The following is a 22,746-nucleotide window of genomic DNA, read 5'->3' as shown; positions in this document are numbered from 1 at the left end:
TCCAGTCATCTATCAATAGACACTTAGGTTACTTCCATATCTTGGCTATTGTAAATACTGTGGCCATAAATAGAGGGGTACATACATCTTTTCAAATTAGTGTTTTTGTTTTCTTTGGGGAAATACCCGGAAGTGGAAGTACTGGGTTTTATGGTATTTCTATTTTTAATTTTCTGAGAAACTAGTATACTGTTTTCCATAATGGTGACACCAATTTACATTTCAACCAACAGTGCAGGAGGGTTTGCTTTTTGCCACATCCTTGCCAACGCTTGTTATTTCTTGTCGTTTTTGATACTAGCCATTCTGACTGGTATGTGGTGATACCTCATTGTGGTTATCTGCTCTTTTAAAAATTTGGTAAAAATTCCCCTGTGAAGATCATATTGGCTTGGTGATTCGTTGGTGGAGGATGGGGTATTGACAATTTCTTCTCTTTGGATTTCTGTGTCCTCTAGGGACAGTTTTGGTTAATTATATTTTCCATGAAAAGTATTCATTTTTCTACATACAGCATGCATTTATAATGGAGCAATATATTTTTCATATTACAGTGGTTTGTAGCCCTTTAAATCTCTACTCTCTCAACAAATCTTATTCCTTAAAATTTAATTTCTCTAACAGGGAAGAAACTTAATTTTTCTCTTAGGGGGAGCAAAAATGAAAAAATGTTGGTAACATATATAGTATGTTAAAATATTTTAGAATTATTTTAACATTTTCTGTTTCTGTGTTTTAACCCTTTATCCTTTCTTTTTTTTTTTTTTTTAAAGATTTTTATTTATTTATCTGACAGAGATAGAGACAGCCAGCGAGAGAGGGAACACAAGCAGGGGGAGTGGGAGAGGAAGAAGCAGGCTCATAGCGGAAGAGCCTGATGTGGGGCTCGATCCCATAACGCCTGGATCACGCCCTGAGCCGAAGGCAGACGCTTAACCGCTGTGCCACCCAGGCGCCCCTGTCCTTTCTTGCTTTATATATTTATTTATTTTTTTCTTGATTAATGATCCTCTCAAATATCTTATTTTCATAATTTCAAGAAACAGCTTTTGGAGTTATGTACTAATTCTAATCACTTTCCTTTCTTTTATACGCTTGTTTATTTGTTCTAAACTACTTAGTTTTTTCTACTGTTTTCCTTCTGTTGTTTTGATAGTATTTTTCTATCTTTTTCAGTTGGTGCTTATTTAATTAATTTAGCTAAAGCTTTGTCACAGAATTCCGATGAGTAGTGTTTTCATTATCATTATTTTCTAGAAACTCTACAATTCTTGTTCATAAGAGTACTTAAGAGAATTTTTTGTTTATTTCCAGGTATGAAAATTTTTGTTTTTCTGACTTTCCTCTTAATTTCTAGTTTTATTACATGGTGATTATAGAATGCTGTCCGTAACTCCTTATTTTAAGATTTTATTAAAGTTTTCTTCATGGCTCAATATATGGTCACATTTCATGAATATTATAGTAATCTTTAAAAAGCATACAATTTCTACTTTTGAGGCAGAGTCCCTGATACCTCTCAGATCAGGGGGGATGAGTAAAATTCTTCTATTTTTGATCTCCTTTCTATGCGTCTCCTGTAATGTTGTAAAATAGTCATATAAGTTGTTGCTATGATGCATTTATATCATAGATATTCATAACTTTCACATCTTTGTTGTGAATTTTACTTCTTATGTTAAAAGTGTCTTTCTTGTCTTATACAATACTTATTTGTCCTGAATCCAACTTGTCTGAAGTTAGGGTCAGACTTTTGTGTGGATGGGGCATTGTTGAGGTAAAACTTTGATTTCCTTGTTCTTATCAACTGTTCTGAATCTTTCTAACATATCTGTCTACAGTGTGAAGTTTGTTTTTAATGCAATTTGAAGAGTCTTTTAAAGAATAACTTGAAATATGTATTGACTTAGAAGTATTTGTGCCAGTTCTTAGGTACATTTGTGTGTGTGTGTGTGTGTGTGTGTGTGTGCACGTGAGTGTGTGTTTATGGTTCCTCTATTTATGAAGGTGTGCACTAAGGTATAAGGCTTTCTAGTGGCTACCTTTATGTTAAGCCTTCATATTATGTTCAGAGTCCTCTATTATTTTAGATATTTTTAGTCATGAGCAATGATAAATTGGTATGCATCTTTTTCTTTTCCTGACTCTGCTCTATCGTATTTTGTTTAAAACATTAAATTTCCTAGTGTTTATCTTGCACTGTTACACACATTTAGTGTTCTGCTTGCATGTCAGCTTTAAATGACGGTTTCAACCTCAGCAGTTATAGATAAGTCAATCAGTGACCTTGCTCCAATTACCACCATCTTTTTCCCTTTTCTTCTGAATACTTGTGACTTGTGTCATCCCTACACTTTCAAAGTCGATAACATACATTTTTAAGAGTCTAAATTTTAGAATACAGGTATATTCATTGTTCACTGTGAGTCTTTTTAAGAAAGCTTCCTCACATTTAAGATTCCTCAGAAAGAAAGAATCGTCTTTGATTTTTAATGTTTTAAACATATGGTCTTTATACTTGATGAACAGCTTGGCTAGATATAAAATACTTAGATCATACTTCCTTGCCTTGAGAATCTCATGTTTTTTTCCATTGACTTTACTTCAGAGAAGACCGAAGCGAGGCTGACTTATTTTTCCTTATACAAGACTTGATCTTTTTGCTTTTCTGCTTCAAAGATTCTTTCTTTAGAGAGGAAAAATAAAACAAGATGAAATCAGAGAGGGAGACAAACCATAAGAGACTCTTAATCGTAGAAAACAAACTGAGGGTTGGTGGAGGGGAGGTTGGTGGGGGGATGGTGTAACTGGGTGATGGACATTAAGGAGGGCAGATGATGTAATGAGTACTGAGTGTTATATAAGACTGATGAATCACTGACCTTTACTGCTGAAACTAATAATATGTTATATGTTAATTAATTGAATTTAAATTAAAATAAAATTAAATAAATTTCAATAATTTGTTAGCATATGTCTTTGTTTAACCACTCTGAATCAACTTTCTTTAGTACATGGTGTTTACTTTCAATATGGAGATTCAAGATTTTGTTTTAATTTCAGGAAAGTGCTTTTATAATTTTGCTTGAAAGTATTTGCTCTGTCCCACTGCTAAGGTTTTCTTCTGCAGAGACTCCAATTATAGGTATGTTGGCTCAGCATCATATTTCATCTATTGTTACCATTTTCACACGATGCTTAAAAATCTATTTCTCTTTATTTTCACCATTCTTCTTATATATGTCTTTGCTTTCTCTTTCTTATCCACAGCGCTTATTCCCTTCAGTGTTCCTTCCAATATTGTCTTCATTTCTGTGATGGTTTGGTCCTTTTTTCTTCTTCGTATCTGATTTATATCAGCTCACTTCATCCTCATCTCTTTCCTGAGTTTCTTCATTTGTGCTTCATCAAATTGCATAATAGATTATATTGCTTCATCATAATAGGAAATATATTTCATTTAGGGAATCAGTATAGCTTAATGAATAAGAGCACAGATGCTGGAGAAATACTATGTATAGTCACAATTTTCACTGGCTCTGTGGCAACTTTTTTTCCCCACATCTTTTGGTAATTTTGATGCTCCTTTTCGGAATCTTTCTTGTAGTATCTTTGTATTTTTTCTGTGCCAGTTTCTTCTTTATCACTACTCGCTCCTGAATGAATTATATTTCTGGCTGGTCTTTGTAGAAAGCTCCCGAAGTGGAGGACTCAAGGTAGCTTTCCTTTTCTCTCAGTCAAAAAGCTTACTTTCTGTGGCAGATTGTTATATTAATGACCCCCAATATTTGACACTTCCCCATACCCATGCCCTTATGTAGTCCCCCCTCCCTGTATATTGACTCCAGACTTAGATATATGACTTACTCTAGCCAATGGGACATTAGCAAACATGATACTGGCAGAAGCTTCAAAGGAGCATGAGTATTGGGAGTCTTCCCTCTTTCTTGCTGCAGGAAACTAGTCCAACTCCACATGAAAAAGCCTGAGCTAGCTGTCTGGAAAGATGCCCCAGGCCTCCCTTCTGAGGCCCAAATGCATGAGTGAGACCTGCTGAGTGAGACACCACATGAAGCAGAAATAAGCCAACCCAGTTGAGCCCATCCCAATTTGTCACTTCATTCAGTTGTAGGCAAATAATTCGTAGCTCTTAAGCCATTGTTTTGGGTTGTTTGTCATGTGGCGATAGATTACAGACTCACTTTTATTGCTGCCTCAAAAACAGTCTGCTTCCAGTAATTATGGCTTTTCTGTAGACTCACTCCCTCTATGTCTCTGATCTCTGAAGTAAATTTGGTTCAGGAGATTGTCTGCCAACAGCCCTGTGCTCCCCAGTTCTTAAAGACAAGGAATAGGTCTTCTACATCTCATAGTGATCACCTTGTCCTCAAGAATCCTAGTTTTGCTGCCCCTTTGATCTGATGCTAGTGGGTTCCGTGGAAACTCTCTGTGCCTCTTCTCCCCATCTCTGTGCCTCTTCTGCCTTCCCTGTTCTGCTCTTGCTTCATTTCTTTGAGAGAATAGCTGCTTTTGCAGTTTAAGGGAAGCCCTTTACTTTCAGGTAACATTTTTGCTGGTACTTTCTGAAGTCCTTACTGCTGGTTCTCTTTGACTCTTCCTAGACCTTTTCCATATGACTTCTACCCAAATGCTGCTACTTTTAGCAACCTTTATAAGTTTCGAGTTTGTCAGTAAAATCTGTATAAGTTTGCTGAAAATGGCATTTAACATTTTTTCCGTTCTCTTTGTTAGTTTATTTATTTTCTAGGGAGACGTGGGAAGGATGTTTCAATAGATGACATCATCTTCATACAGGAGTCCATTTAATTCTTATTTGCAACCAGAACCCTTTGGACATGTTTTTCTGAAGACGCTGTAGTAACCTTGGGTGCTTTAGTAGTCACTAATACTTTTCAAAGTTCTCATATTCACAGGGGGAACATGCCACTCAGACTGATTCTTTTTTTCCTTGGTTGAATCACAGTTTAGGTTCCCATCCCACCCTCTATTCGGGCAATGGTCTCTTTCTATTTAATAAGTCTGACTAATTAATCCTCACTGTAATTCTGGAAAAAGAGATTATATTGTCATCATTTTTTAGACAAAGGCTGTGACAGAACTATGACTGCATTGTAGGATTTATGGGCTTCCCTCCAGATGCTCATTGCCTCACCGTTATTAATTTTGGCTTTGGACTCAATTTCAAGCTTATAGATAAGTAGATGGAATAGAACGTAAAGCACCAGGTCCAAGAAGGCAACATTTCAGCTTTGGAGAGCTGGGTGTTCTCCACTCCAAGTGCTAGTATTTGAAAATGTTTCCTCCAAAACCACCAAGGGGAAACAGTGCAGGCCAGGGGTTCATTAAGTCCCCACGCTGATAAGCTTTCAGGTATGACTTTCATTGTGTGGGTATGTGAAGCTGGTTGGGTTAATGGGTGAATGACAGAAGGTCACTGTCACTTCTTTGGCAAGCTCCTACTCGCCTTTTATTTTACACTTCAGAAGGGATCAAATTCCCTGACCCATTTCCATTCCAACTAGAGAAAATTGCTTCCCCTAGTGTAATTGGTATGTACTGCTGTGTGTAATACTTGTATTGTCCGTTTTGGGCTTTCATAGTAGCTTCTCCTGCTAGGCGGTGAGCTTCCTGGGTGCAGGGACTGTGGCCCTAATCATGCCTGTATGCTAGCATCTGGCACGTGTATTGTGCCCAGTGCAAAATGGGTTTGCCGTAATATTTATTGGAATAAATTGAGAAATAGGCCAATTTTATCCATTGAAGTCTTTCTGGTTTCTAGCTAGTTGTAATAGTTCCATACGCAAAGTGACTGCATCTCCGTCTCTTTTCTTTGCCAGCTTTCTTCCCTTTTTCTCTGACTGAAAGAGCTGGACAACTGGGGAAAAGGAAACCTGTGTTTTCCCACATCTGGCTCCCCCTCCCCTCTGCCCCTCCCCTCAAGTTGCAAGCCTCCACCCCGCTGTGCTCTGTCTAGCTGGGGTAGTCAAGCTCCCGGGTGCCTGTTGCTAGGTCATTACAAATGCCCAAGTTGGTGGGACCCACTCCTAGGGTGCCTTGGCGGAGCGCCTCCTTGGATGTGAGCTGACCCACTGGTTCAGTAGCACTGTGCTTATCCGCTCCGGGGCCCCTTTGTGCAGCAGGAGAGCAGCGGGTTCTCACCCTCACACCGGCTCCTTCCACGTAATTTGCCCCGCTTTCTCCCTTGCCTCCTCCCTACCTCGTCCTCCCCCCGCCCCCCGCAAGCTCTGAGTGCTCCCCTCCCCATCCCCTTTTGTGCAACCCGTGGCTGCGGAGCTTCTAGTACTGTATTCATGGCAGATGAAGAAAGAGTGACTGACACGTTCCAGGAACGGCGAATCGCAGAGAGCGCGGGCGGCAGGGGGAGGGTGTGTAGTGGCAGACGGCCGCTGGGATTATGAATGGGGGCGGGGGGGGGCCCGGCGAGTGTGGGGTTCAAACCGGGATCTTCGGCATCCGGCTTTGGATAGGCACGCAGGGCTGTGCGTAATCCTTCAGCTCTGGTGCGAACGGAGATGCCGTGAGCTCCCGGCTGGGAGTGAGGGTTATTTTACAAAACTCCCTTAGTATCGTGCAGCAGAGTACTGCGGGAGGTCGGCGAGGTAGGTGGGGGGAGGAAAAGAAGCGGGTAGGGAATCGGGGAAAGGCCAGCCTGCTGGGGTCGGTGCGCCTTGCTCCTAGAATTGACAGGTGGTGGCCTCAGCAGTTACAACCTACTACTAGCATCTAGTCCGTGCAATACGATCACATTGTTATTCCCCGCACCGGGCGGAAGAGCGCAGCGCGGCAGAACAAGTGCCACCGGCGAGCTGTCTCCTGGGGTGGGGGTAGTGGGGGTACAGAGAGGGGGTTTGGGGGGGCCAGCGGAGGAGACGGGAGCTTGGGCACTTCGCGGCCGTCTGCACCGCCCCGGCCGGGGTCTTCCACGCCGGGCTGCTGGCAGGTCCGCGCGCGCTCCGCAGCCGCCCCCGGCTCGTGCGCCCCTTTCCGGGGCTCCCGGCCCCGCCTCGGCGGCTGCGGGCTGCTGGTTGCCGGCCGGCCGGCTGCACGCGAGCGGCGCGCGAACGTCCCCCGCCGGCTCTCGTGCCCCGGGGAGCGCACTGCACCGACGAGCAGAGCCAGGCGGAGCCGCGGTGTGCACCAGCGGCGCCTCGGGCAGGAGGAGGGCGGCTTCCGCGAGGGCAGCCTGAGGTAAGGGCTGCCCAGGAGGCTGCGGGTTTGTTTTCCTCCTTCCCTTACTTCATCTAACAGCGGAGCCGAAATGGAAAGTGTGGGGTGCTGTGAGTCGATGGGGGGGCGAAGAGGGTATGGGGCCGCCCAGGGTGGTCGCCTTGACGGCGTCGTTGGTGCCCCTTGTAGGAAATCCGCCAACCGGCCCTTCCTCTTCGCTTCCCCCTTCTCTGCCTCTGCCTCCGCCCTTGAGCCTCTTGGCAAACCCCTGGGCAGGAGAGAGAGCAAAGGGAGGAAGGAGAAAGGCAGAAGGATTCGCCTAGGAGTGGGTGGATTGGCGCACGGTGCCCAGTGATTGCGGGCCTTGGGCGAGGGAGGGAGCCTGAAGTACCAAGAGTTTGCTGGGGCTGTGTTCCCAGGATGGTCCCGTGCGTCCCAGTGTCTGGGGTACCAGTTGGGGCACAAGTCACAGCAGAAGGAAGGCTCTGCCAGGAACTTTTGAGAAGCCCTGTCTCATCTTTGGAGAGGGGTGCTGGGATGTATGTATTCAAGGCCTGGCCCTTTCTGAGCTACAAGTGTGTGTGTGTGTGTGTGTGTAGGGTTCTCCTCCCTTTCCTTCCTGCTATCCCTCCTCTTCCATGTCCCTCTGTCGCTTCCTTCCTGCTCTTTTTCACTGACCACCCCCCCTTCCATGTGCCCTACTTCAAACAAAATACAAACCCACTGTAGTCAATAGATTTAAAGCAAGTATAAAGAGGAGAGCACAGAGGCATAGCTCTTAATTATGTTGAGGTTCATTTTAAAGATGAAAATACTTGTGTATAAATAACATATAGTGTATTATATATAGTATAATATACATATATGATATACACACAGGCCTGGGGTAATTTTTAAGAAATACTTTGAGACTCTCACCTAAAATCATATTACATTTACATTATGTTTACATCACATGTACATGGTGCTATTAAACAGAAATGGTAAATCTATGCATTCTGTGTATTAGATCTGTATGAGCTATAACTGTTCTTTGAATCACATCCATTTTTTAAATTCCGAGATTTCTAGCTACTTGAAAGCCTCGGTCTATACTGTAAGAATAAAAGTCACATTAAATTAAAAGAAAAAGTACTGATGCTGGGTTTTTTTAGTGGATCATCCACGTACCCCTCTTTCCTTTTACCAAAAGCTGGTTGTGATGTCAATAATCTTCATAAAAACAAAAACAATTTGGGGACTTCAAAGTGTTTCTATCTAGGCCTGAGGTGTAGGCAGGGGTCTGGAATATATCTGTACGTGAGTTGACAAGCAGGTAGATAAGGGAAATGATTTCACTTCAGGTAAAAGAAAATTCAGCTGCACTTCCTTCTGTGGGGACCTCATTTACCTTCTGATATCCCAACAGAGAAACCCCCTTACTGTCAGCCTGTGGCTTCGGCAGCACAGTGGTTTGATCAACTCTTCAGATCAATACTTGCAGGACTTGGCTAGTAACATATTTGCTGGGTGTTTCTGTTCTTTTTCTTTTTAAACATCAGCATGCCAATTACAAAAAATAAGTAAAATTGTTAAATGAACTGGAATTGTTGAGATGACTGACACATTGAGGCTATCTATATATGTATCATCACTCTATATTCCTTATTACGATTGTGAGCAAACAATTTTGCATTTTGTTTACTTACGTAGTTTTTCTCTTTTTTTCCTCAGCCAGTCTGCTTTAATTTCTGATTTGACATATTTTGCAAAGATGAATTATCTTAAATTTCTCTAGAGGGTACTTGGGCCTGCTAATTTCTTTTGAATAGAATTGGTTTTGGTTTGAGGAATAAGTCAATCATACACAGTTTTCTGATCTTGGTGTCCTTTGCCTGTCTGGAGATAGGTATTTAATAATGATGGTATGCACAAGTAAGGATTCCTGTTTCATTAAAATATTAGACACAGAAATGACATTTTCATTTTGGTTTATAAACTGAAGATTTAAAATTATGAAGGAATAAAGAGTCCCATGTTGCTCTTAATATCTTATTTGGCTGACTTTGGTTAGGGAGCAAGGGCTACATGATGTAGTCTTGAGTTAGAAAGATTTAGGGGTTAGTAATTTGGATTTACCTTTCATTATTATGGCATAAAAATTCATTGCTCTCCCAGAAAAATCTGAGGAGCAGAGTTTATAGAAGGTGTGAGGATGTTGTTGGTTACATGACATGTGGGTTTCTTTGAGTGCTGGCTGTTGGCGTCACCTTATGGTAATACGGCAGACACTGAGGTGCCAAATCCCCTTTCAAGGAAGGGCTTGTTTCCCCAGCTTCTGAGGGTTCTGTCAACAAATAGCCTTCAAGGGTCCTTGAAGGGGTTTGCTTGAGTTGTAGAAAGCATCTTTGTCCAAGGTTGTGTCTTTTTCCCGGGCAGCTCATACCCAGTGGCTGGTTCATGTGGGAGTATAAAGGCCTGGTCATCCCAGCCCGACTCCAGACAACTCTGAAGGACCATTCTAGCTCTGGAACTCCCTACAGGACTTACACTGCAGCTTAACATTTCCCATTTCTGCTTCCTTCCCCATTCTCAGATGTTGATAGCAAGGCGGTCCTTAATAAAATTGCATGCCCAACTTCGTATCCGAGTGAGCTTCCTTGGGGAAGCCAGCCTGTAACATCTCCATACACATTCATTTTGCCAGTTTTAATCTTTTATCTTTTAAAATGTAGTGCCACTTCTCATTGGAAGACATTTCTGTGTCTCTGCTGCCCTTCTGTTTCTCATTTTCTCTTTTATTGTATTTGCAGTGTCTTTAGTCTCTTTTCCGTTTAATGATTTCAACATTATATATCCCATTCCTGTTCCTTTCGTAGGCATGTTTTGTTTTTAACATGCAGGTTTTGTCTTAACAGATGAAATGAATCAAAATATCTATTCTTTTTGCATGATATAAGGACCTTATTAAGTTATAATTCTGATCATACTCTGTGTTTCATAATAGTTTGTAGCATAATAGTTCCACCACATTTTTCACATGCACTGTGTCATTTTATGTAATTAGTTTTGTTGTTGTTGTTGTTGGATTGTTTTCATAGTCAATGTTTATTTAAACATATCCACATTTTCTGTGCTCACTGGAATTTCTTGCATCCCTTTCCTTCCTTCTGGATTCAAAGTTCCTTCTTATGGAGGTAGTTCTTTGGCAAGCATATGCAAATGATAAATATCTCTTCATCTATTTTGTTTGTTTGTTTGAAACTGCATTTTATCCTAACACTTGAATAATAGATTATCTGGGAACAGAATTCTAAGTCGACAATTATTTTACTTACCACTTTGAAGGTACTGTCTTCCAGCCTCTGTTGTTAATCAGAGATTGTTTCTTGGTTGCTTTTAAGATTCCTCTTTGTCTTTGGTGTTCTGCAGTTTTATCATGGTATGCCCAGATGTGGGTTTGTTTTTCCTTTTTCTCCTCGCGTCTTCTTATGACCTAATGAAGTGATGCTTATATTTCTTGAATTATTACAAATCTGTGGCATGTCTCATCATATATTATCTGGCCTCTGTTCTCTCTATTCTTTCCTCTGTAATTCTTTTTTTTTTTTTTTTTAAGATTTTTTTATTTATTTATTCAACAGAGATAGAGACAGCCAGCGAGAGAGGGAACACAAGCAGGGGGAGTGGGAGAGGAAGAAGCAGGCTCATAGCGGAGGAGCCTGATGTGGGGTTCGATCCCATAATGCCAGGATCACGCCCTGAGCCGAAGGCAGACACCCAACCGCTGTACCACCCAGGCGCCCCTCCTCTGTAATTCTTATTAGATATATGTTGAACCTTCTTGTTTTATTCCTCGTGTCTATTACCTCTGTATATGCATCGTTTTTTAGTTAGAAAGTATTTTTAAGAGTCATTGGGGTAGTTCTTCAGGACTGTTTTCTAGCTAGCCGGTTCTTCTTCATTTATGCCTTATCTTTTATTTAAGTTGTAGATCCATTGAGCTATGATTTGTTTCTTTTCTAGAAGTGCTAATTAATACCTTTTCTTATCTACCTGTTTTCCCCCTAGGTTTTGTATCATTTTATTATGAATTTTGTAGTCACACCTGTACCGTGTTATAGTCTCAGATTGTTCTCTTACTTGAAATTCTTCTGCTGGTTCTTCCAAAACTACATATCCACTATAAACGGATCTTTTCCTCATGTGGTTTGTTACTGGGATTATGAGCTCATCTTCAGCCAGGTTTTTACTTTTTTTTTTCTGTAGTAGTTTTATTTTTCCCGCTTTTTGAAAGTTTCCCTGTAGATTGATATTGTTTTTATCTTCGTAGAATAGCTCAGGGGTTTTGCTGGTCCAGGGTCAGCTTTTAAGAAAAATTTATTGAAGTATAATTGACATATAACATTGTATTTTCAGGGGTACATCATAATGATTCAATACTTGTATATATTGCAAAATGCTCACCACATTAAGTATAGTGAACATCCAGAGGATAAGCTTTTACATTAATTCCTGGCTTGACATTCCTTCACCATGCTGGTGATCTAGGTTCAAGCTGTGTGTGTGTGTGTGTGTGTGTGTGTGTGTGTGTGTGTGTATGTATGTGTGTGTGTGTTTAGGGATTTAATCCAAAGAATACTTTTTCCTTTTATCCAGAGCCCCAGAAGAAACATATTCTTGTTACTTCCTTGGCCAGGCTTCTAGTCCTTAAACTAAGGGGTCAACTTCTTCAGAGTTCTCCTTTATGCAAACGTCTCGGCTCTAGTTATCTTCATTTCATGGGCCCCAAACCAAGTTGCTTGTCCCTAGACACACATGAAATCTCCAGCCTCTCGGCATTAATGCCTGTGTCTAAGCTCTGTATCACTTAGGATTGCTACAGTGCCAATGTACATGCCTGTTATTCTGATATTTGTTTCCTTTCTGTTCTGCTATCTGCAGATACCTTTCTTTCTTCTTTTTTTTTTCTTTTCTCTTTAAGTTTACCTATTTAACCTATTCAATTGTCCTGGTCTTTTAAAAATCTAAGTATCTATGTATTTGTAGCAGAAGGGAGTTTGGTCCACATTCACTCAGTCGGCCATGGTAGTGGATTAAGACATCCATCTGTGACTGTATCCACTTGGAGAATTGACTCTTTTCAATCATTTTCTTTTTTTTTTTTTTTACCCCCACATTCTTTTCACACTATTTTTATTTTTTATTCATTTTTTACACATTATTTTTAATAACTTAATTATACTAGCCTTTTTTTCCCTCTCCCCCCTTTCCTTCCTCTCTTCCTCTCTCTCTTTCTCTCTTTCTTTCCTGTAACATTAACATTTATGTTGAATCCAAGAAAGATGTCTTACAGAGTGTCTCATAGTCTAGATTCATCTAGTGGTTTACTTACTTGGTTAGGTTCAAGTTAACCATTTTTGGCAAGAACACTCCTACCTAGGTGATGTGTACTTCCTATGGTATCACAGTGGGAATGTCTGTCCCATTACTAAGTGAGACTACTTGAAAGGTGATACCTACCAACTTTCTCCTGTTTTTTCTAACTTTGAGACTATGTGAAAAACCTGCTTCCCCACAACTTTCACCCCATTTTTTAAAATTAATTTTAAAATTTTGAGATAATTATAGATTGATATGCAGTTGTAGGAAATATACAGAGAGATCCTGTGTACCCGTCACTCTGTTTTTCCCAAGAGTAACATTTTGAAAAACCATGATGCAATCACACAACTAGGAAATTGACATTAATAGAATCTGTAGATCTTACTCAGATTTCACCAGTTTTATACTCGTTTGAGTGTGTTTAGTTCTGTGCATTTTTATCACATGTGTAGGTTCCTGTACCACCACAGTTAAGACACAGAACTCTCCCATTACCACAAAGATCCCTTATGCTGCCCCTTTTAGAACTTCCCTGCCTCCCTCTCACTCCCTGGCCTCATTTCTAACCCCAACAACCACTGATCTGTTCTCCATCTTTATTATTTTGTCATTTCAAAAATAATAAAAAAAATACATAGAATCATAGATAATATGGCCTTAAAGACTGTTTCTTTTCTCACCCACTGTGATCCCCACGGATTCATCCAAGTTGTGTGCTGTCAATCATTGTTCCCTTTTATTGTGGTGCAATATTCCATTCATCCATGGAAGGACATTTGCAGTTTCCAGTTTGGGGCTGTTATGACTAAGGCTGCTATGCACATTTGTGTATGGGTTTCGTGTGAATGTAAGTTTTCATTTCTCTGGGATAAATGCCCAAGGGTGTGATTGTTGAGTCCTATGATAATTGCATGTGTAGTTGGATAAGAAATTGCCAAATTATTTTCCAGAGTGGGTGTACCATTTTACATTCCTACTAGCAATGTATGAGTGATTCAGTTTTCTGCATTATGTTAGAGTTTGTCTGCCATTTTACTATATTTTCTGTTTGTTTCTTCTTCCTTTATTTCTCTTTTCTTGCCTTCCTGTGAGTTACTTGAACTTTTTATGATTCTATTTTGACTTGTTTATAGTGTTTTCTAGTGTATCCCTTTGTAGAGTTTTCTCAGTGGTCATGCTGGCTCTTACAATATTTATGTCTCTTTACAGTTGCTTCATTTTAAATGCTGTTGTTTTGAATATAAGACACTGTTATATTTTTTTGTTTCAATAATTGAATATGAAATGATTTAGGCAACTGATACTGGGAAGGAATTTGTGGTTGACCATTCTTTTCTTTCAGCACTTGAAAAATGTGCCCCTCCTTCAGGCTCCTATGGTTTCTGATGAGAAAATCATTGTCATTTGAATTGATGCCCCACTAAAGGCAATGAGCTCTTTCTCTCTGGCTGGTTTTGTGATTTTTTCTTTATCTTTAGTTTTTAGAAGTTTAGTAATGATGTGTCTTGGCATGGATTTCTTTGGGTTTGTTCTCTTTGCGGTTTGATTAGCTTCTTAAATCGATATGTTTTTGTCTTTCACTAAATTTGGGAAGTTTTCTGGCATTTTTTTCCCAAATACTCTTACAGCTCTACTGTCTTTCTCATTTCCTTCTGGTTCTGTAATGATACAAATGTTGGATCTTTTCTTATTGTCCCACAGGACTCCGAAGTTCTGTTCATCTTTTTTTTTTTTTTTTTTTTTTTTAGTTATTTTCTGTTCTTCAGATGTGATAAATTCTCTTGTGCTGTTCTCAAGTTCACGGCTTCTTTCCTCTGTCATTTCCACTATAGAGCCATTGAGTGTTTTATTTTGGTTGTTTTATTTTTTGCTCTATAATTGCCATTGCCATTTTGTTTTTTTAAGAACTTACACATCTTTGTTGAGATTTTCTGTTTTTTTTTTTTCATTTATTTCCAGAGAATCTGAATTTGCTTGTTGAAGTGTTTTTATAATGGATGGTTTAAAATTCTTACCAGATACCTATAATATCTGATTCACTAGCGTTGGTGTCAGTTGATTGACTCTTCTCATTCATGTTGTGCTATATCCTGAACATGCTGGCTAGCATGTTAGGCTCAGGTCTTGTTTACATCTTACATTTTAGCAGATAGTCACACTGTTTGGGGTTAGCACACAGGTCCTAGATTTTACCTTTATGGGCTGTGGTTTCAATGACAATTTGATTTCCAGAGGCTTTGCTGGCTGTTTTGGTCTGTTTGGATTGTCAGGTGCTTCTGGGCTCCCACTGAACCTTGCTGATACCACTGGAGGAGAGGGTGGAAGGAGCCTCCCTAGGCCAGGTCTGCTGGTGCCTCTAGGTAAGGGAAGGGATTTTTTGGCCTGCAGGGATAAAAAGCACTCACCAGCCTGGAGCTCCTTGTGGCGGGATTCCCCCTGCCAGTGCTGTGCGGCCATCTGGTATTGTTGGCTGGGCCCAGTTAGATGCAGGGGAGGAATGAGCCCACCTATATCATCTACTGCCAGGTTGGGGTTGGGAGACTCTGGGTCCAGGTAACCTGCAGTGGGATCAGGAGTCATAGGGCATCTTCCTGCTCTGTTGTCCCTCTGGTCAGGGGTGACTAACCAGCCCACCTCCTCTTTTTGGTGTTTGGAGTCCTCGTTTGATTGCCTCTTGTGTTATTTCCACTGTTTATAGTTGCGCTAAGTGGGGAGAGGCCAGGAGAGGTGAGTGTCTGCCATCTTGTGTGGACCAGAAGTATATGCCTTTTAAAAATACCAGGTTGAGGGGCGCCTGGGTGGCTCAGTCGTTAAGCGTCTGCCTTTGGCTCAGGGCGTGATCCTGGCGTTCTGGGATCGAGCCCCACGTCAGGCTCTTCTGCTGGGAGCCTGCTTCTTCATCTCCCACTCCCCCTGCTTGTGTTCCCTCTCTCGCTGGCTGTGTCTATCTCTGTCAAATAAATAAATAAAATCTTTAAAAAAAAATACCAGGTTGACTTATCAGCCATGTTATCCACTAATACAGTTGAAAATACTAAGTTGACTGTGTTTTCCTGTAATATGTGTTTGTGAGAGAGACATAGACTAAGCCTCCCCTTAAATTTACTTAAATTAAATTCAAAGTAGGTTAATTAATATTACTGTAATTGGATAATTAAACATTAAGTCAATGCTGTCAGTGGGATCTAAGACAAAAATTTGTGTTTGTGGTATTTTCTCTATTGAACATTTTTCTCCAAGTTGTTTTATTGTATTTGAGAAATATTGGTACCTTTTTTCTTTTGCCATCTCTGGGAAATACTTAAAAAAATCCTTTATCAGATGGATACTTTAAACCATAGAGAAAACAAATGACATTATTTGCACAAGCAACTTGGTGATATTTAGAGTGGATTAAGGAAAAAATACCAGGATTCTGTCTTTGGCTGTCCCGGTTTATATCATAGTGCTGACTCATAGAATACTAGCATTTTCAGAACTGAAAGTGATCTTAGAGATAACCTATTTCAGCTGTATTGTTTTATATTTAAGGAAACCGATACCTTGAAAATAAGGGAACCTAAGTTCCTCAGTTCCAAAATGGTAGGGCTTATTTATTTTGAATTCTTAGTATTTCCTAATTTTGTTTTCTTTAAGAAATCAGAATCACTTTCTTTTTATTTTTATTTTTTTAAAGATTTTTATTTATTTATATGACAGAGAGACAGCCAGCGAGAGAGGGAACACAGCAGGGGAGTGGGAGAGGAAGAAGCAGGCTCCCAGCGGAGGAGCCCGATGTGGGACTCGATCCCGGAACGCCGGGATCACGCCCTGAGCCGAAGGCAGACGCTTAATGACTGCGCTACCCAGGCGCCCCTCCACTTTCTTTTTAGAAGACTTAGAAGTCTTTAAAAGAAAAGTAAAATTATATATTGAAGCGTGGTTTCTCATTTCCTTTTATAATGAAGAGAAAAAACACTAAGTAAGTTGGGATGGCATGATGGTACTCTTTAAAAAAATAGGCATGTTTGAAATTCTGATAAACATGTGGATTGACTATCCAGAAAAATGAACACAAACTCAAAAATTTGCATGCAGTATTGAGGGTTTGTGAACTCTTAGGGAAGACCACTAGATACTGTGTTTTTTTGTCTTGTACCGTGTGATATCTATGGATGGTCTTTGCTGGGGAAAAGACATAGGGATAATGCCTCATTTTGTAGCCAGACTTACCCTTCAGAGCTTGTGGATCCTGGCAGTTGTCCTGGGCACAGTGCATTGATGTGCTGAGGAACTTGTTTTCCTGCAGGTTCTAGAGAGCCCGTAGGTGAGAAGGATATAACAGGACCAGCAGGTGTTAAAACAGATTGTGAGAAATACAAACAGGCAACGCAGCCCACAATACTTGCTTTCTCCTCCTACACACACAACACACACCTCAAGATTCCTTGGAAAGATCCTTCATCTGCTCCCATCTGCTGTCACCCTCTTACTGTATGGAAAAACATTGCCCTTTGGAGATAATTCTCCTTTGCTCTAGTAAGGCTGTGCTGGTGGTCATTTAAACCAAATTTCACCTACATGAAACGTTAGGGATTAAAAGAAGAAAGCGTTTCGTGCTATTTGATGTATTTACTGGGTACGGTTCGAGGGTGAGAAGAAAACCACGTCCATGTTTTTCTTACAGAATGGATGAAAATAATTTAAGAGCATAGAATGATAAATGTCTCTGCATTCAGTGAGTGAGTGAGGCCAGCATTTGTGAAATTGTTAAGCTTAAATTACTTTTAAGAAACCTGTTTATGTATATACTTAGAGGAAGCTCCTGTGTACTTCTCTGTGACTAGTGCAGGGCCCTGGATGAGAAATCAGACGCTGGAATGATTTGAAGTGCCATGCTGTAGACTAGAGTGAAAAACTTCAGTGCAGAAACTCAAAGAAATAATACAATGACAGTTTTTATTTTTTAGTGCTTTTATGTATTTTAAAATATTGAAAAGACTTTTGTTTTCAGGGTTACTCTTTAGTAATTGAATAATTGAGCGCTGGGAATCACAAGTCCTAGGTGCCATTTCTGTTGCGCCACTAGGTGGGTAAGTGACACCCCCTGTTAAGCCTTGAGGTATGAATTAAGACATTGAATTATGGTAATCTCTAAGAGTCTTTCCAGCATTATGATTTAGTGAAATTTTAGTAGTTGTCATTTGACACATTAGGGGAATTTTTTGATAGGCCCCTGTACTTAAGTATTAGTCATCATAAGAAAGCTCTCCAGGGAAGTAATTTTTAAGTGTGAAAATTATTATAAAACCTTGATATGGTCAGAAATTTGCATTAGTCAGGGAGGTCATGGTTGGGTTAAGACTACGTAACTATGGGTACAATTGCAGCGCAATTTGGGGAATCAACATTTTAATGCTGATGGCGACCATGGCAGCAGTGATGACACCAGTGTGGATGGCACCAAATTTAATTGGTTTGGAGGTGCAGTGAAACTGTAGGTTGCTCATTCAGCATCATTTTCCCCTTTCCTCTTTTATCTTCCTGTGCTATACAAGTTGGAAGGCAAATCATTCAACTTTTCAGCCTCGCTTGTAGCTAAGAGTGGCCCATATGATTACAAAGATTAGATGGAGATGTCTGGGGAATGCTTTCCTTATTTAACAAAAGGGAAGGCTTCTTAGGGGGAAGGTTCTTGCCCTTGACCCCTATCCTCTTCTTTCTCGGTAGGAGCATGGATGCCCTCCTTTGAGGTGAGCACCATCTTGCAAGCGTGAGGAATAAAACCAGATGCTTAGGATGGTGAACCAGAAAAATAGACGTAGCTTGGATCCTTGATGATATCGTCGAGTAGATCTGTCAGCTCTGCACTGCCTACCTCTAGCCTTATAATTCCATGAGAAAAAATAAAACCTCTGTTTCTTCCAGTATTTATTAGGTTTTCTGTTACTCTGAGCCAAACACATTCCCAACTGAATATGTAAAGTAATTATTATGAGTTTGCATTTTGCATTTTTGAGGGATAAAATTAGTGTTTATAGACCTTTGTAATTACTGGTGTTGGGCTGCAAAATTGGGGCTAGTTTGTACAAATATTCTCATTCTGAGGAAGCTTGGATGTGAAATTTTGGATAATTTGTAAAATTTTTATTTTGTTGTTCATAGCATGAAGAATAGCATAAGATGTCTCTGTTTTATATTGCTTAAAGAATATTTCAAATTTTATTCAATGGGTGAAATTTATATGAGGAAAACTATTTCTGTGAGTCACACCTCCTACTTTGCTGTAATCTTTGGTAAGATGGGGACACAGCTGAAGAATACCAATGAGCCTTGAAAAACTGTTTTCCTCATTTGGTTTATAGACAAAAATGTATAGTGGAGTGGGTTGCCTGCTTTACTGTTCAGTCTAAGTTTGTTTCCAGCGGGTCCCTTCTGACCTCACACTTTCATATGACTGAAATACTTTACAAGAAGGACTTCAAAGATTAAAGAAGGGTGGTCATTAGCAGTACGTGGATATAGGAGATGGGAGATAATTTTTTTGTGTGACATAACATTTGCACACTCTCCATTTGGTTTAAGTGCAAGGAATTAATTTTTGCATGTAAGTCATATAATGAGAGAAAAAGAAGAATTTAATCAGGATATATTTCTTTTGTTTTTTTTCCGTTAGAATTGCATTCATTTGAGAGTAACTGAAAATTTTACATGCAATACTGCAAGTAAGGAGGGTTTTGTGTGTGTGTGTGTGTGTGTGTGTGTGTGTGTGTGTGTGTGTTTTATATGCAATAAGATTTCTGGAAGGAGGCAGTCTAAGGCTGGGGCCACTGCAAAGGGGGTTATCAAGGATTTAGGCTCCTTCTTGCTTTTGGCTCTACTGTCATTGGTGCATGGCTTTCATTTTCTTGGTGGAAAGATCTTAGTGAACATCCAGGAATGGCTTCTGGACCACAGGCAGGAAGAAGGGGCTGGATAAAAAGCAAGGCGTACACCAGCCATCGGTTCTTTTTTATAAGGAAAGTGATAGCTCCCAGGAAGATGCATCTGGTGACTAAGATATTCTACTGTCTTATTGACCAGAACTATGTCAATGGCCCTCCCTAACTACGGGGAAGTCTAAGAAATAGAGGTTTTTTGTTTTTTGTTTTTTTTCCAAAAAAAAAAGAAAAAAAATAAAAACAAAAAACAAGCTAAAAAAAGAGGATGATGTACATGTTTCTTTATGTTTAAAGTCATGCTCTATTTTGGGAGGTCACAATTTGCTTCATGAATCAAAGTGTGGAAATGGTCGTATATGGATTGATTTAGAAAATAGTTACCAGTACAGACAAAAAAGAAAAAAAATACAACCAAAAGGAAGAAACACAAGTTCAAAGATTTTTCAGTGTTGAAAATCCACATTTATATTTCAAGATAATGTAGTTTTAAATGAAAGAAAGAAAAGATGTAAATTCCTCCTTTCCCTCTGGCTAAATGAATATCATTTATTCAGTATAAAATCTTTATATATTCCACATGTTAAGAATAAATGTACATTTAATCTTGTTAAAAAAAAAAGGGAAAATTGGTACTTCTCCAAACGTCAGGATTCCATTATATTAAGAAAGAAGGGGAGAATAGATATTGGTAGCCAAACATCACTGTCATTATATGAAGAATATTTCCCAGCTTTAAAAATCCTATTTGTAGTGTTATATCATAAATGCATACTCTGGAGATCTCTTAAATTTTAACAGCTTAAAAACAGTTATTATTTATTATTGCCTTAAATACCTGTTAAGTTACAGTCATTTAAAATTTTGTATCAGTTGCCACTTTGTGTCGAGATAGCTGACTGACTTTTAAAACTCAAAGTATATCTTGATGGTCATGGGTATTAAGCTAATTGTGGGCAAAAAGTCATAATTTTTTTTCTATAACGAATAATGACATATGTAAGTGCGAAATTCTAAGAAATCAGACAGTGACAATATTACATACTAGTGCATTCATTCATGAAATACTATGGTTTATTTTTTGTTTTAATTTGCATTTATGTATTTTGGGCTAATTTTGTCTTAAAAATTTTAATGACATATATGAATAACACCAAGAGTAGGTATTTATTTTAAAAAGAATAAAATTGGCCGAATTCCAGCATTTCTGCTTTGCTGTTCTCATTCAGGGTATTGACAGAAATATCCTGTAATTGAAGGTTTATTCTCCAATTGATGTAGGTACTCTACTTAGAAGCTGTTTATCCACATCAAGAAGGATAATGGATCTTCTCTGTTAAATTTTTTCCATTAAAATAGGGTGAGGCAACTGTTCTCACCACACTTCAGAGGGATAGTACAAAGATAAATGAAATAATGGATGTGAAGTGCATTTTTTTTGCTCTGAAAGGAGTGTTATATAAATTCTATAAATAGTATTATTAATGTGTAAATAGGATGATGGGTGAGCATTTCCAAAAGTGAGTATCCTAACTAGACATTTTTAGTATGATCCTCAGTGTCAATTTTTTCCAAAGGAAAGGAATATAGCAACACATTCTTACATTCTTTTTTTTTTTTTTTAAAGATTTTATTTATTTATTTGACAGAGAGAGAGACAGGCAGCGAGAGAGGGAACACAGGCAGGGGGAGTGGGAGAGGAAGAAGCAGGCTCCCAACGAAGGAGCCTGACGTGGGGCTCGATCTCAGGACCCTGGGATCACGCCCTGAGCCGAAGGCAGACGCTTAATGACTGTGCCACCCAGGCGCCCTCCCTTTTTTTTTTTTTTTTTTTAAAAACACATTCTTACATACTTGCATCAAAGTATCAAAGGTAAACCTCAATGTGAAGGGAAGAGAATATATAGAAAGAGTTTCAAAGGGAGGTGATATATTGAGTACTGCAATATAGTAATAGATTTTATGAAGTATAAAAAGTACTTTGGGTCTCTTAAGTGATTGGGGAAATGGGAAAGCTCTGATTAAAGTGTGAACTCTGATTAAAACTTAGAATTGAACTTCCAGTGGCTATATCTTGAAAATAATGAGGTTCTGCTCGACTCAAAAATCTTCAAAAGAGATTTTTGTGATATCTTCAGTAAAGGTTTTTGTTATCCTCTTGGTCACAGGAGGATATTCCTTGAAAGATAATTTGGGACAGGAAGCTGTTCCTTATTTCTAATGTCACTGCCATGCTGTCTATATGCTAGTCACCAGGAAAAGTGAAGCACATTATATGGTGATAAGAACCTTTGACTTTGAGCCAGGAGGCAAGGTTCATGTCTCAGATTTGCCACTAATTTATCTGCGTAACTGAGAAGGTTATTCAGTTGCCTTGTGCAAAGTAACATCCTTGAAGCCATCTTGTTCTCCTCTTCATGCATTCTAGACTTTAGGTGCTTAAGTCGATCAGTTGAGGTTATAGGGGAAAGTCACGTCTCTGTGGGAAGAGTACTGCTTCTCCTTCAAGTCAGTCTTATGGTGATGGGTAATCAGTCATGAAATTGGCCCATGAACGCTGGAAGTGAGCACAAGGAGGGGAGCTTTGCTTCTCTCTGTACCTTATTCTCTTGGGTGATTTGTTGAAGATAGTGCTTAGGTGTGAGTTCATCGGTGGGTTATGCTAAGGAGATGGTAGCTAAAATGGAACCAAGTTGGCCAGTTAAGGACAGCGTGTCATCCTTTGTAAATCTGATTATCCAGATTTCTCTCTCTCTCCTCACGTCTTTGGAAAGTCTTGTTTAATTGTTTTAGCTGCCCTTTGGAAACAAAGAGGAAGTTCAAATTTCAGTAAGAGCTGTAGGGGGAAGACTTCCCTCCCTCTAGCCCAAACCAGTGTGGTAGTAGCAGTGGGAGCAATCACTGGAGAGTAGGAAATTCCTGAGAGACATTATGGAGATTACGGTGGGGATTGAGGAGCCATGGCTGCCAAATACTGAGGTCCAGCTGCCATTTTCGAAATGGAGACTCTTCCTCTATTGCACACGTTAAAACCTCGGTGTTTACTTTGGTTGAAGTAGGTGGCAGGTTCCCAGAGACTTGCAGTTTCCTCGTCTGGAAAATGAAGTGATGGGGCCAAGTCATAGTTTCATAGCCACTTTTATTTTCTTCCTTCTGTTTCCTTTATTTTGAAAGATTTTTGTCCACCAAACTATTTCTGTAATTATGTCTTTTTAGAGTAACCAGAAGCATATAAGGCAGCCAATTAGAGCTTCCA

The 22,746-nt window shown here is 39.6% G+C and overlaps 1 protein-coding gene across 2 annotated transcripts in view; it reads left to right on the top strand.

The window, feature by feature from the left end:
- Positions 1-6,507: 6,507 nt before the first annotated feature.
- Positions 6,508-22,746, top strand: part of PDE4B (phosphodiesterase 4B) — a 521,515-nt gene continuing 505,276 nt past the window's right edge. The window contains exon 1 of one of the 2 annotated variants that reach the window (XM_044383764.3): positions 6,508-6,641. The gene's annotated coding sequence lies outside the window, so the exon portion shown is untranslated. Of the gene's footprint in view, positions 6,642-7,115; positions 7,231-22,746 lie in introns of those variants that run through there. The other variant, XM_057310592.1, reaches the window with a different exon arrangement.

The sequence above is a fragment of the Ursus arctos genome, unplaced genomic scaffold, assembly GCF_023065955.2.
Source record: "Ursus arctos isolate Adak ecotype North America unplaced genomic scaffold, UrsArc2.0 scaffold_12, whole genome shotgun sequence".
Lineage (NCBI taxonomy): Eukaryota > Metazoa > Chordata > Mammalia > Carnivora > Ursidae > Ursus > Ursus arctos.
The sequence above is the reverse complement of the archived record's forward strand: the minus strand, read 5'-3'. Positions and strand labels throughout refer to the sequence as shown.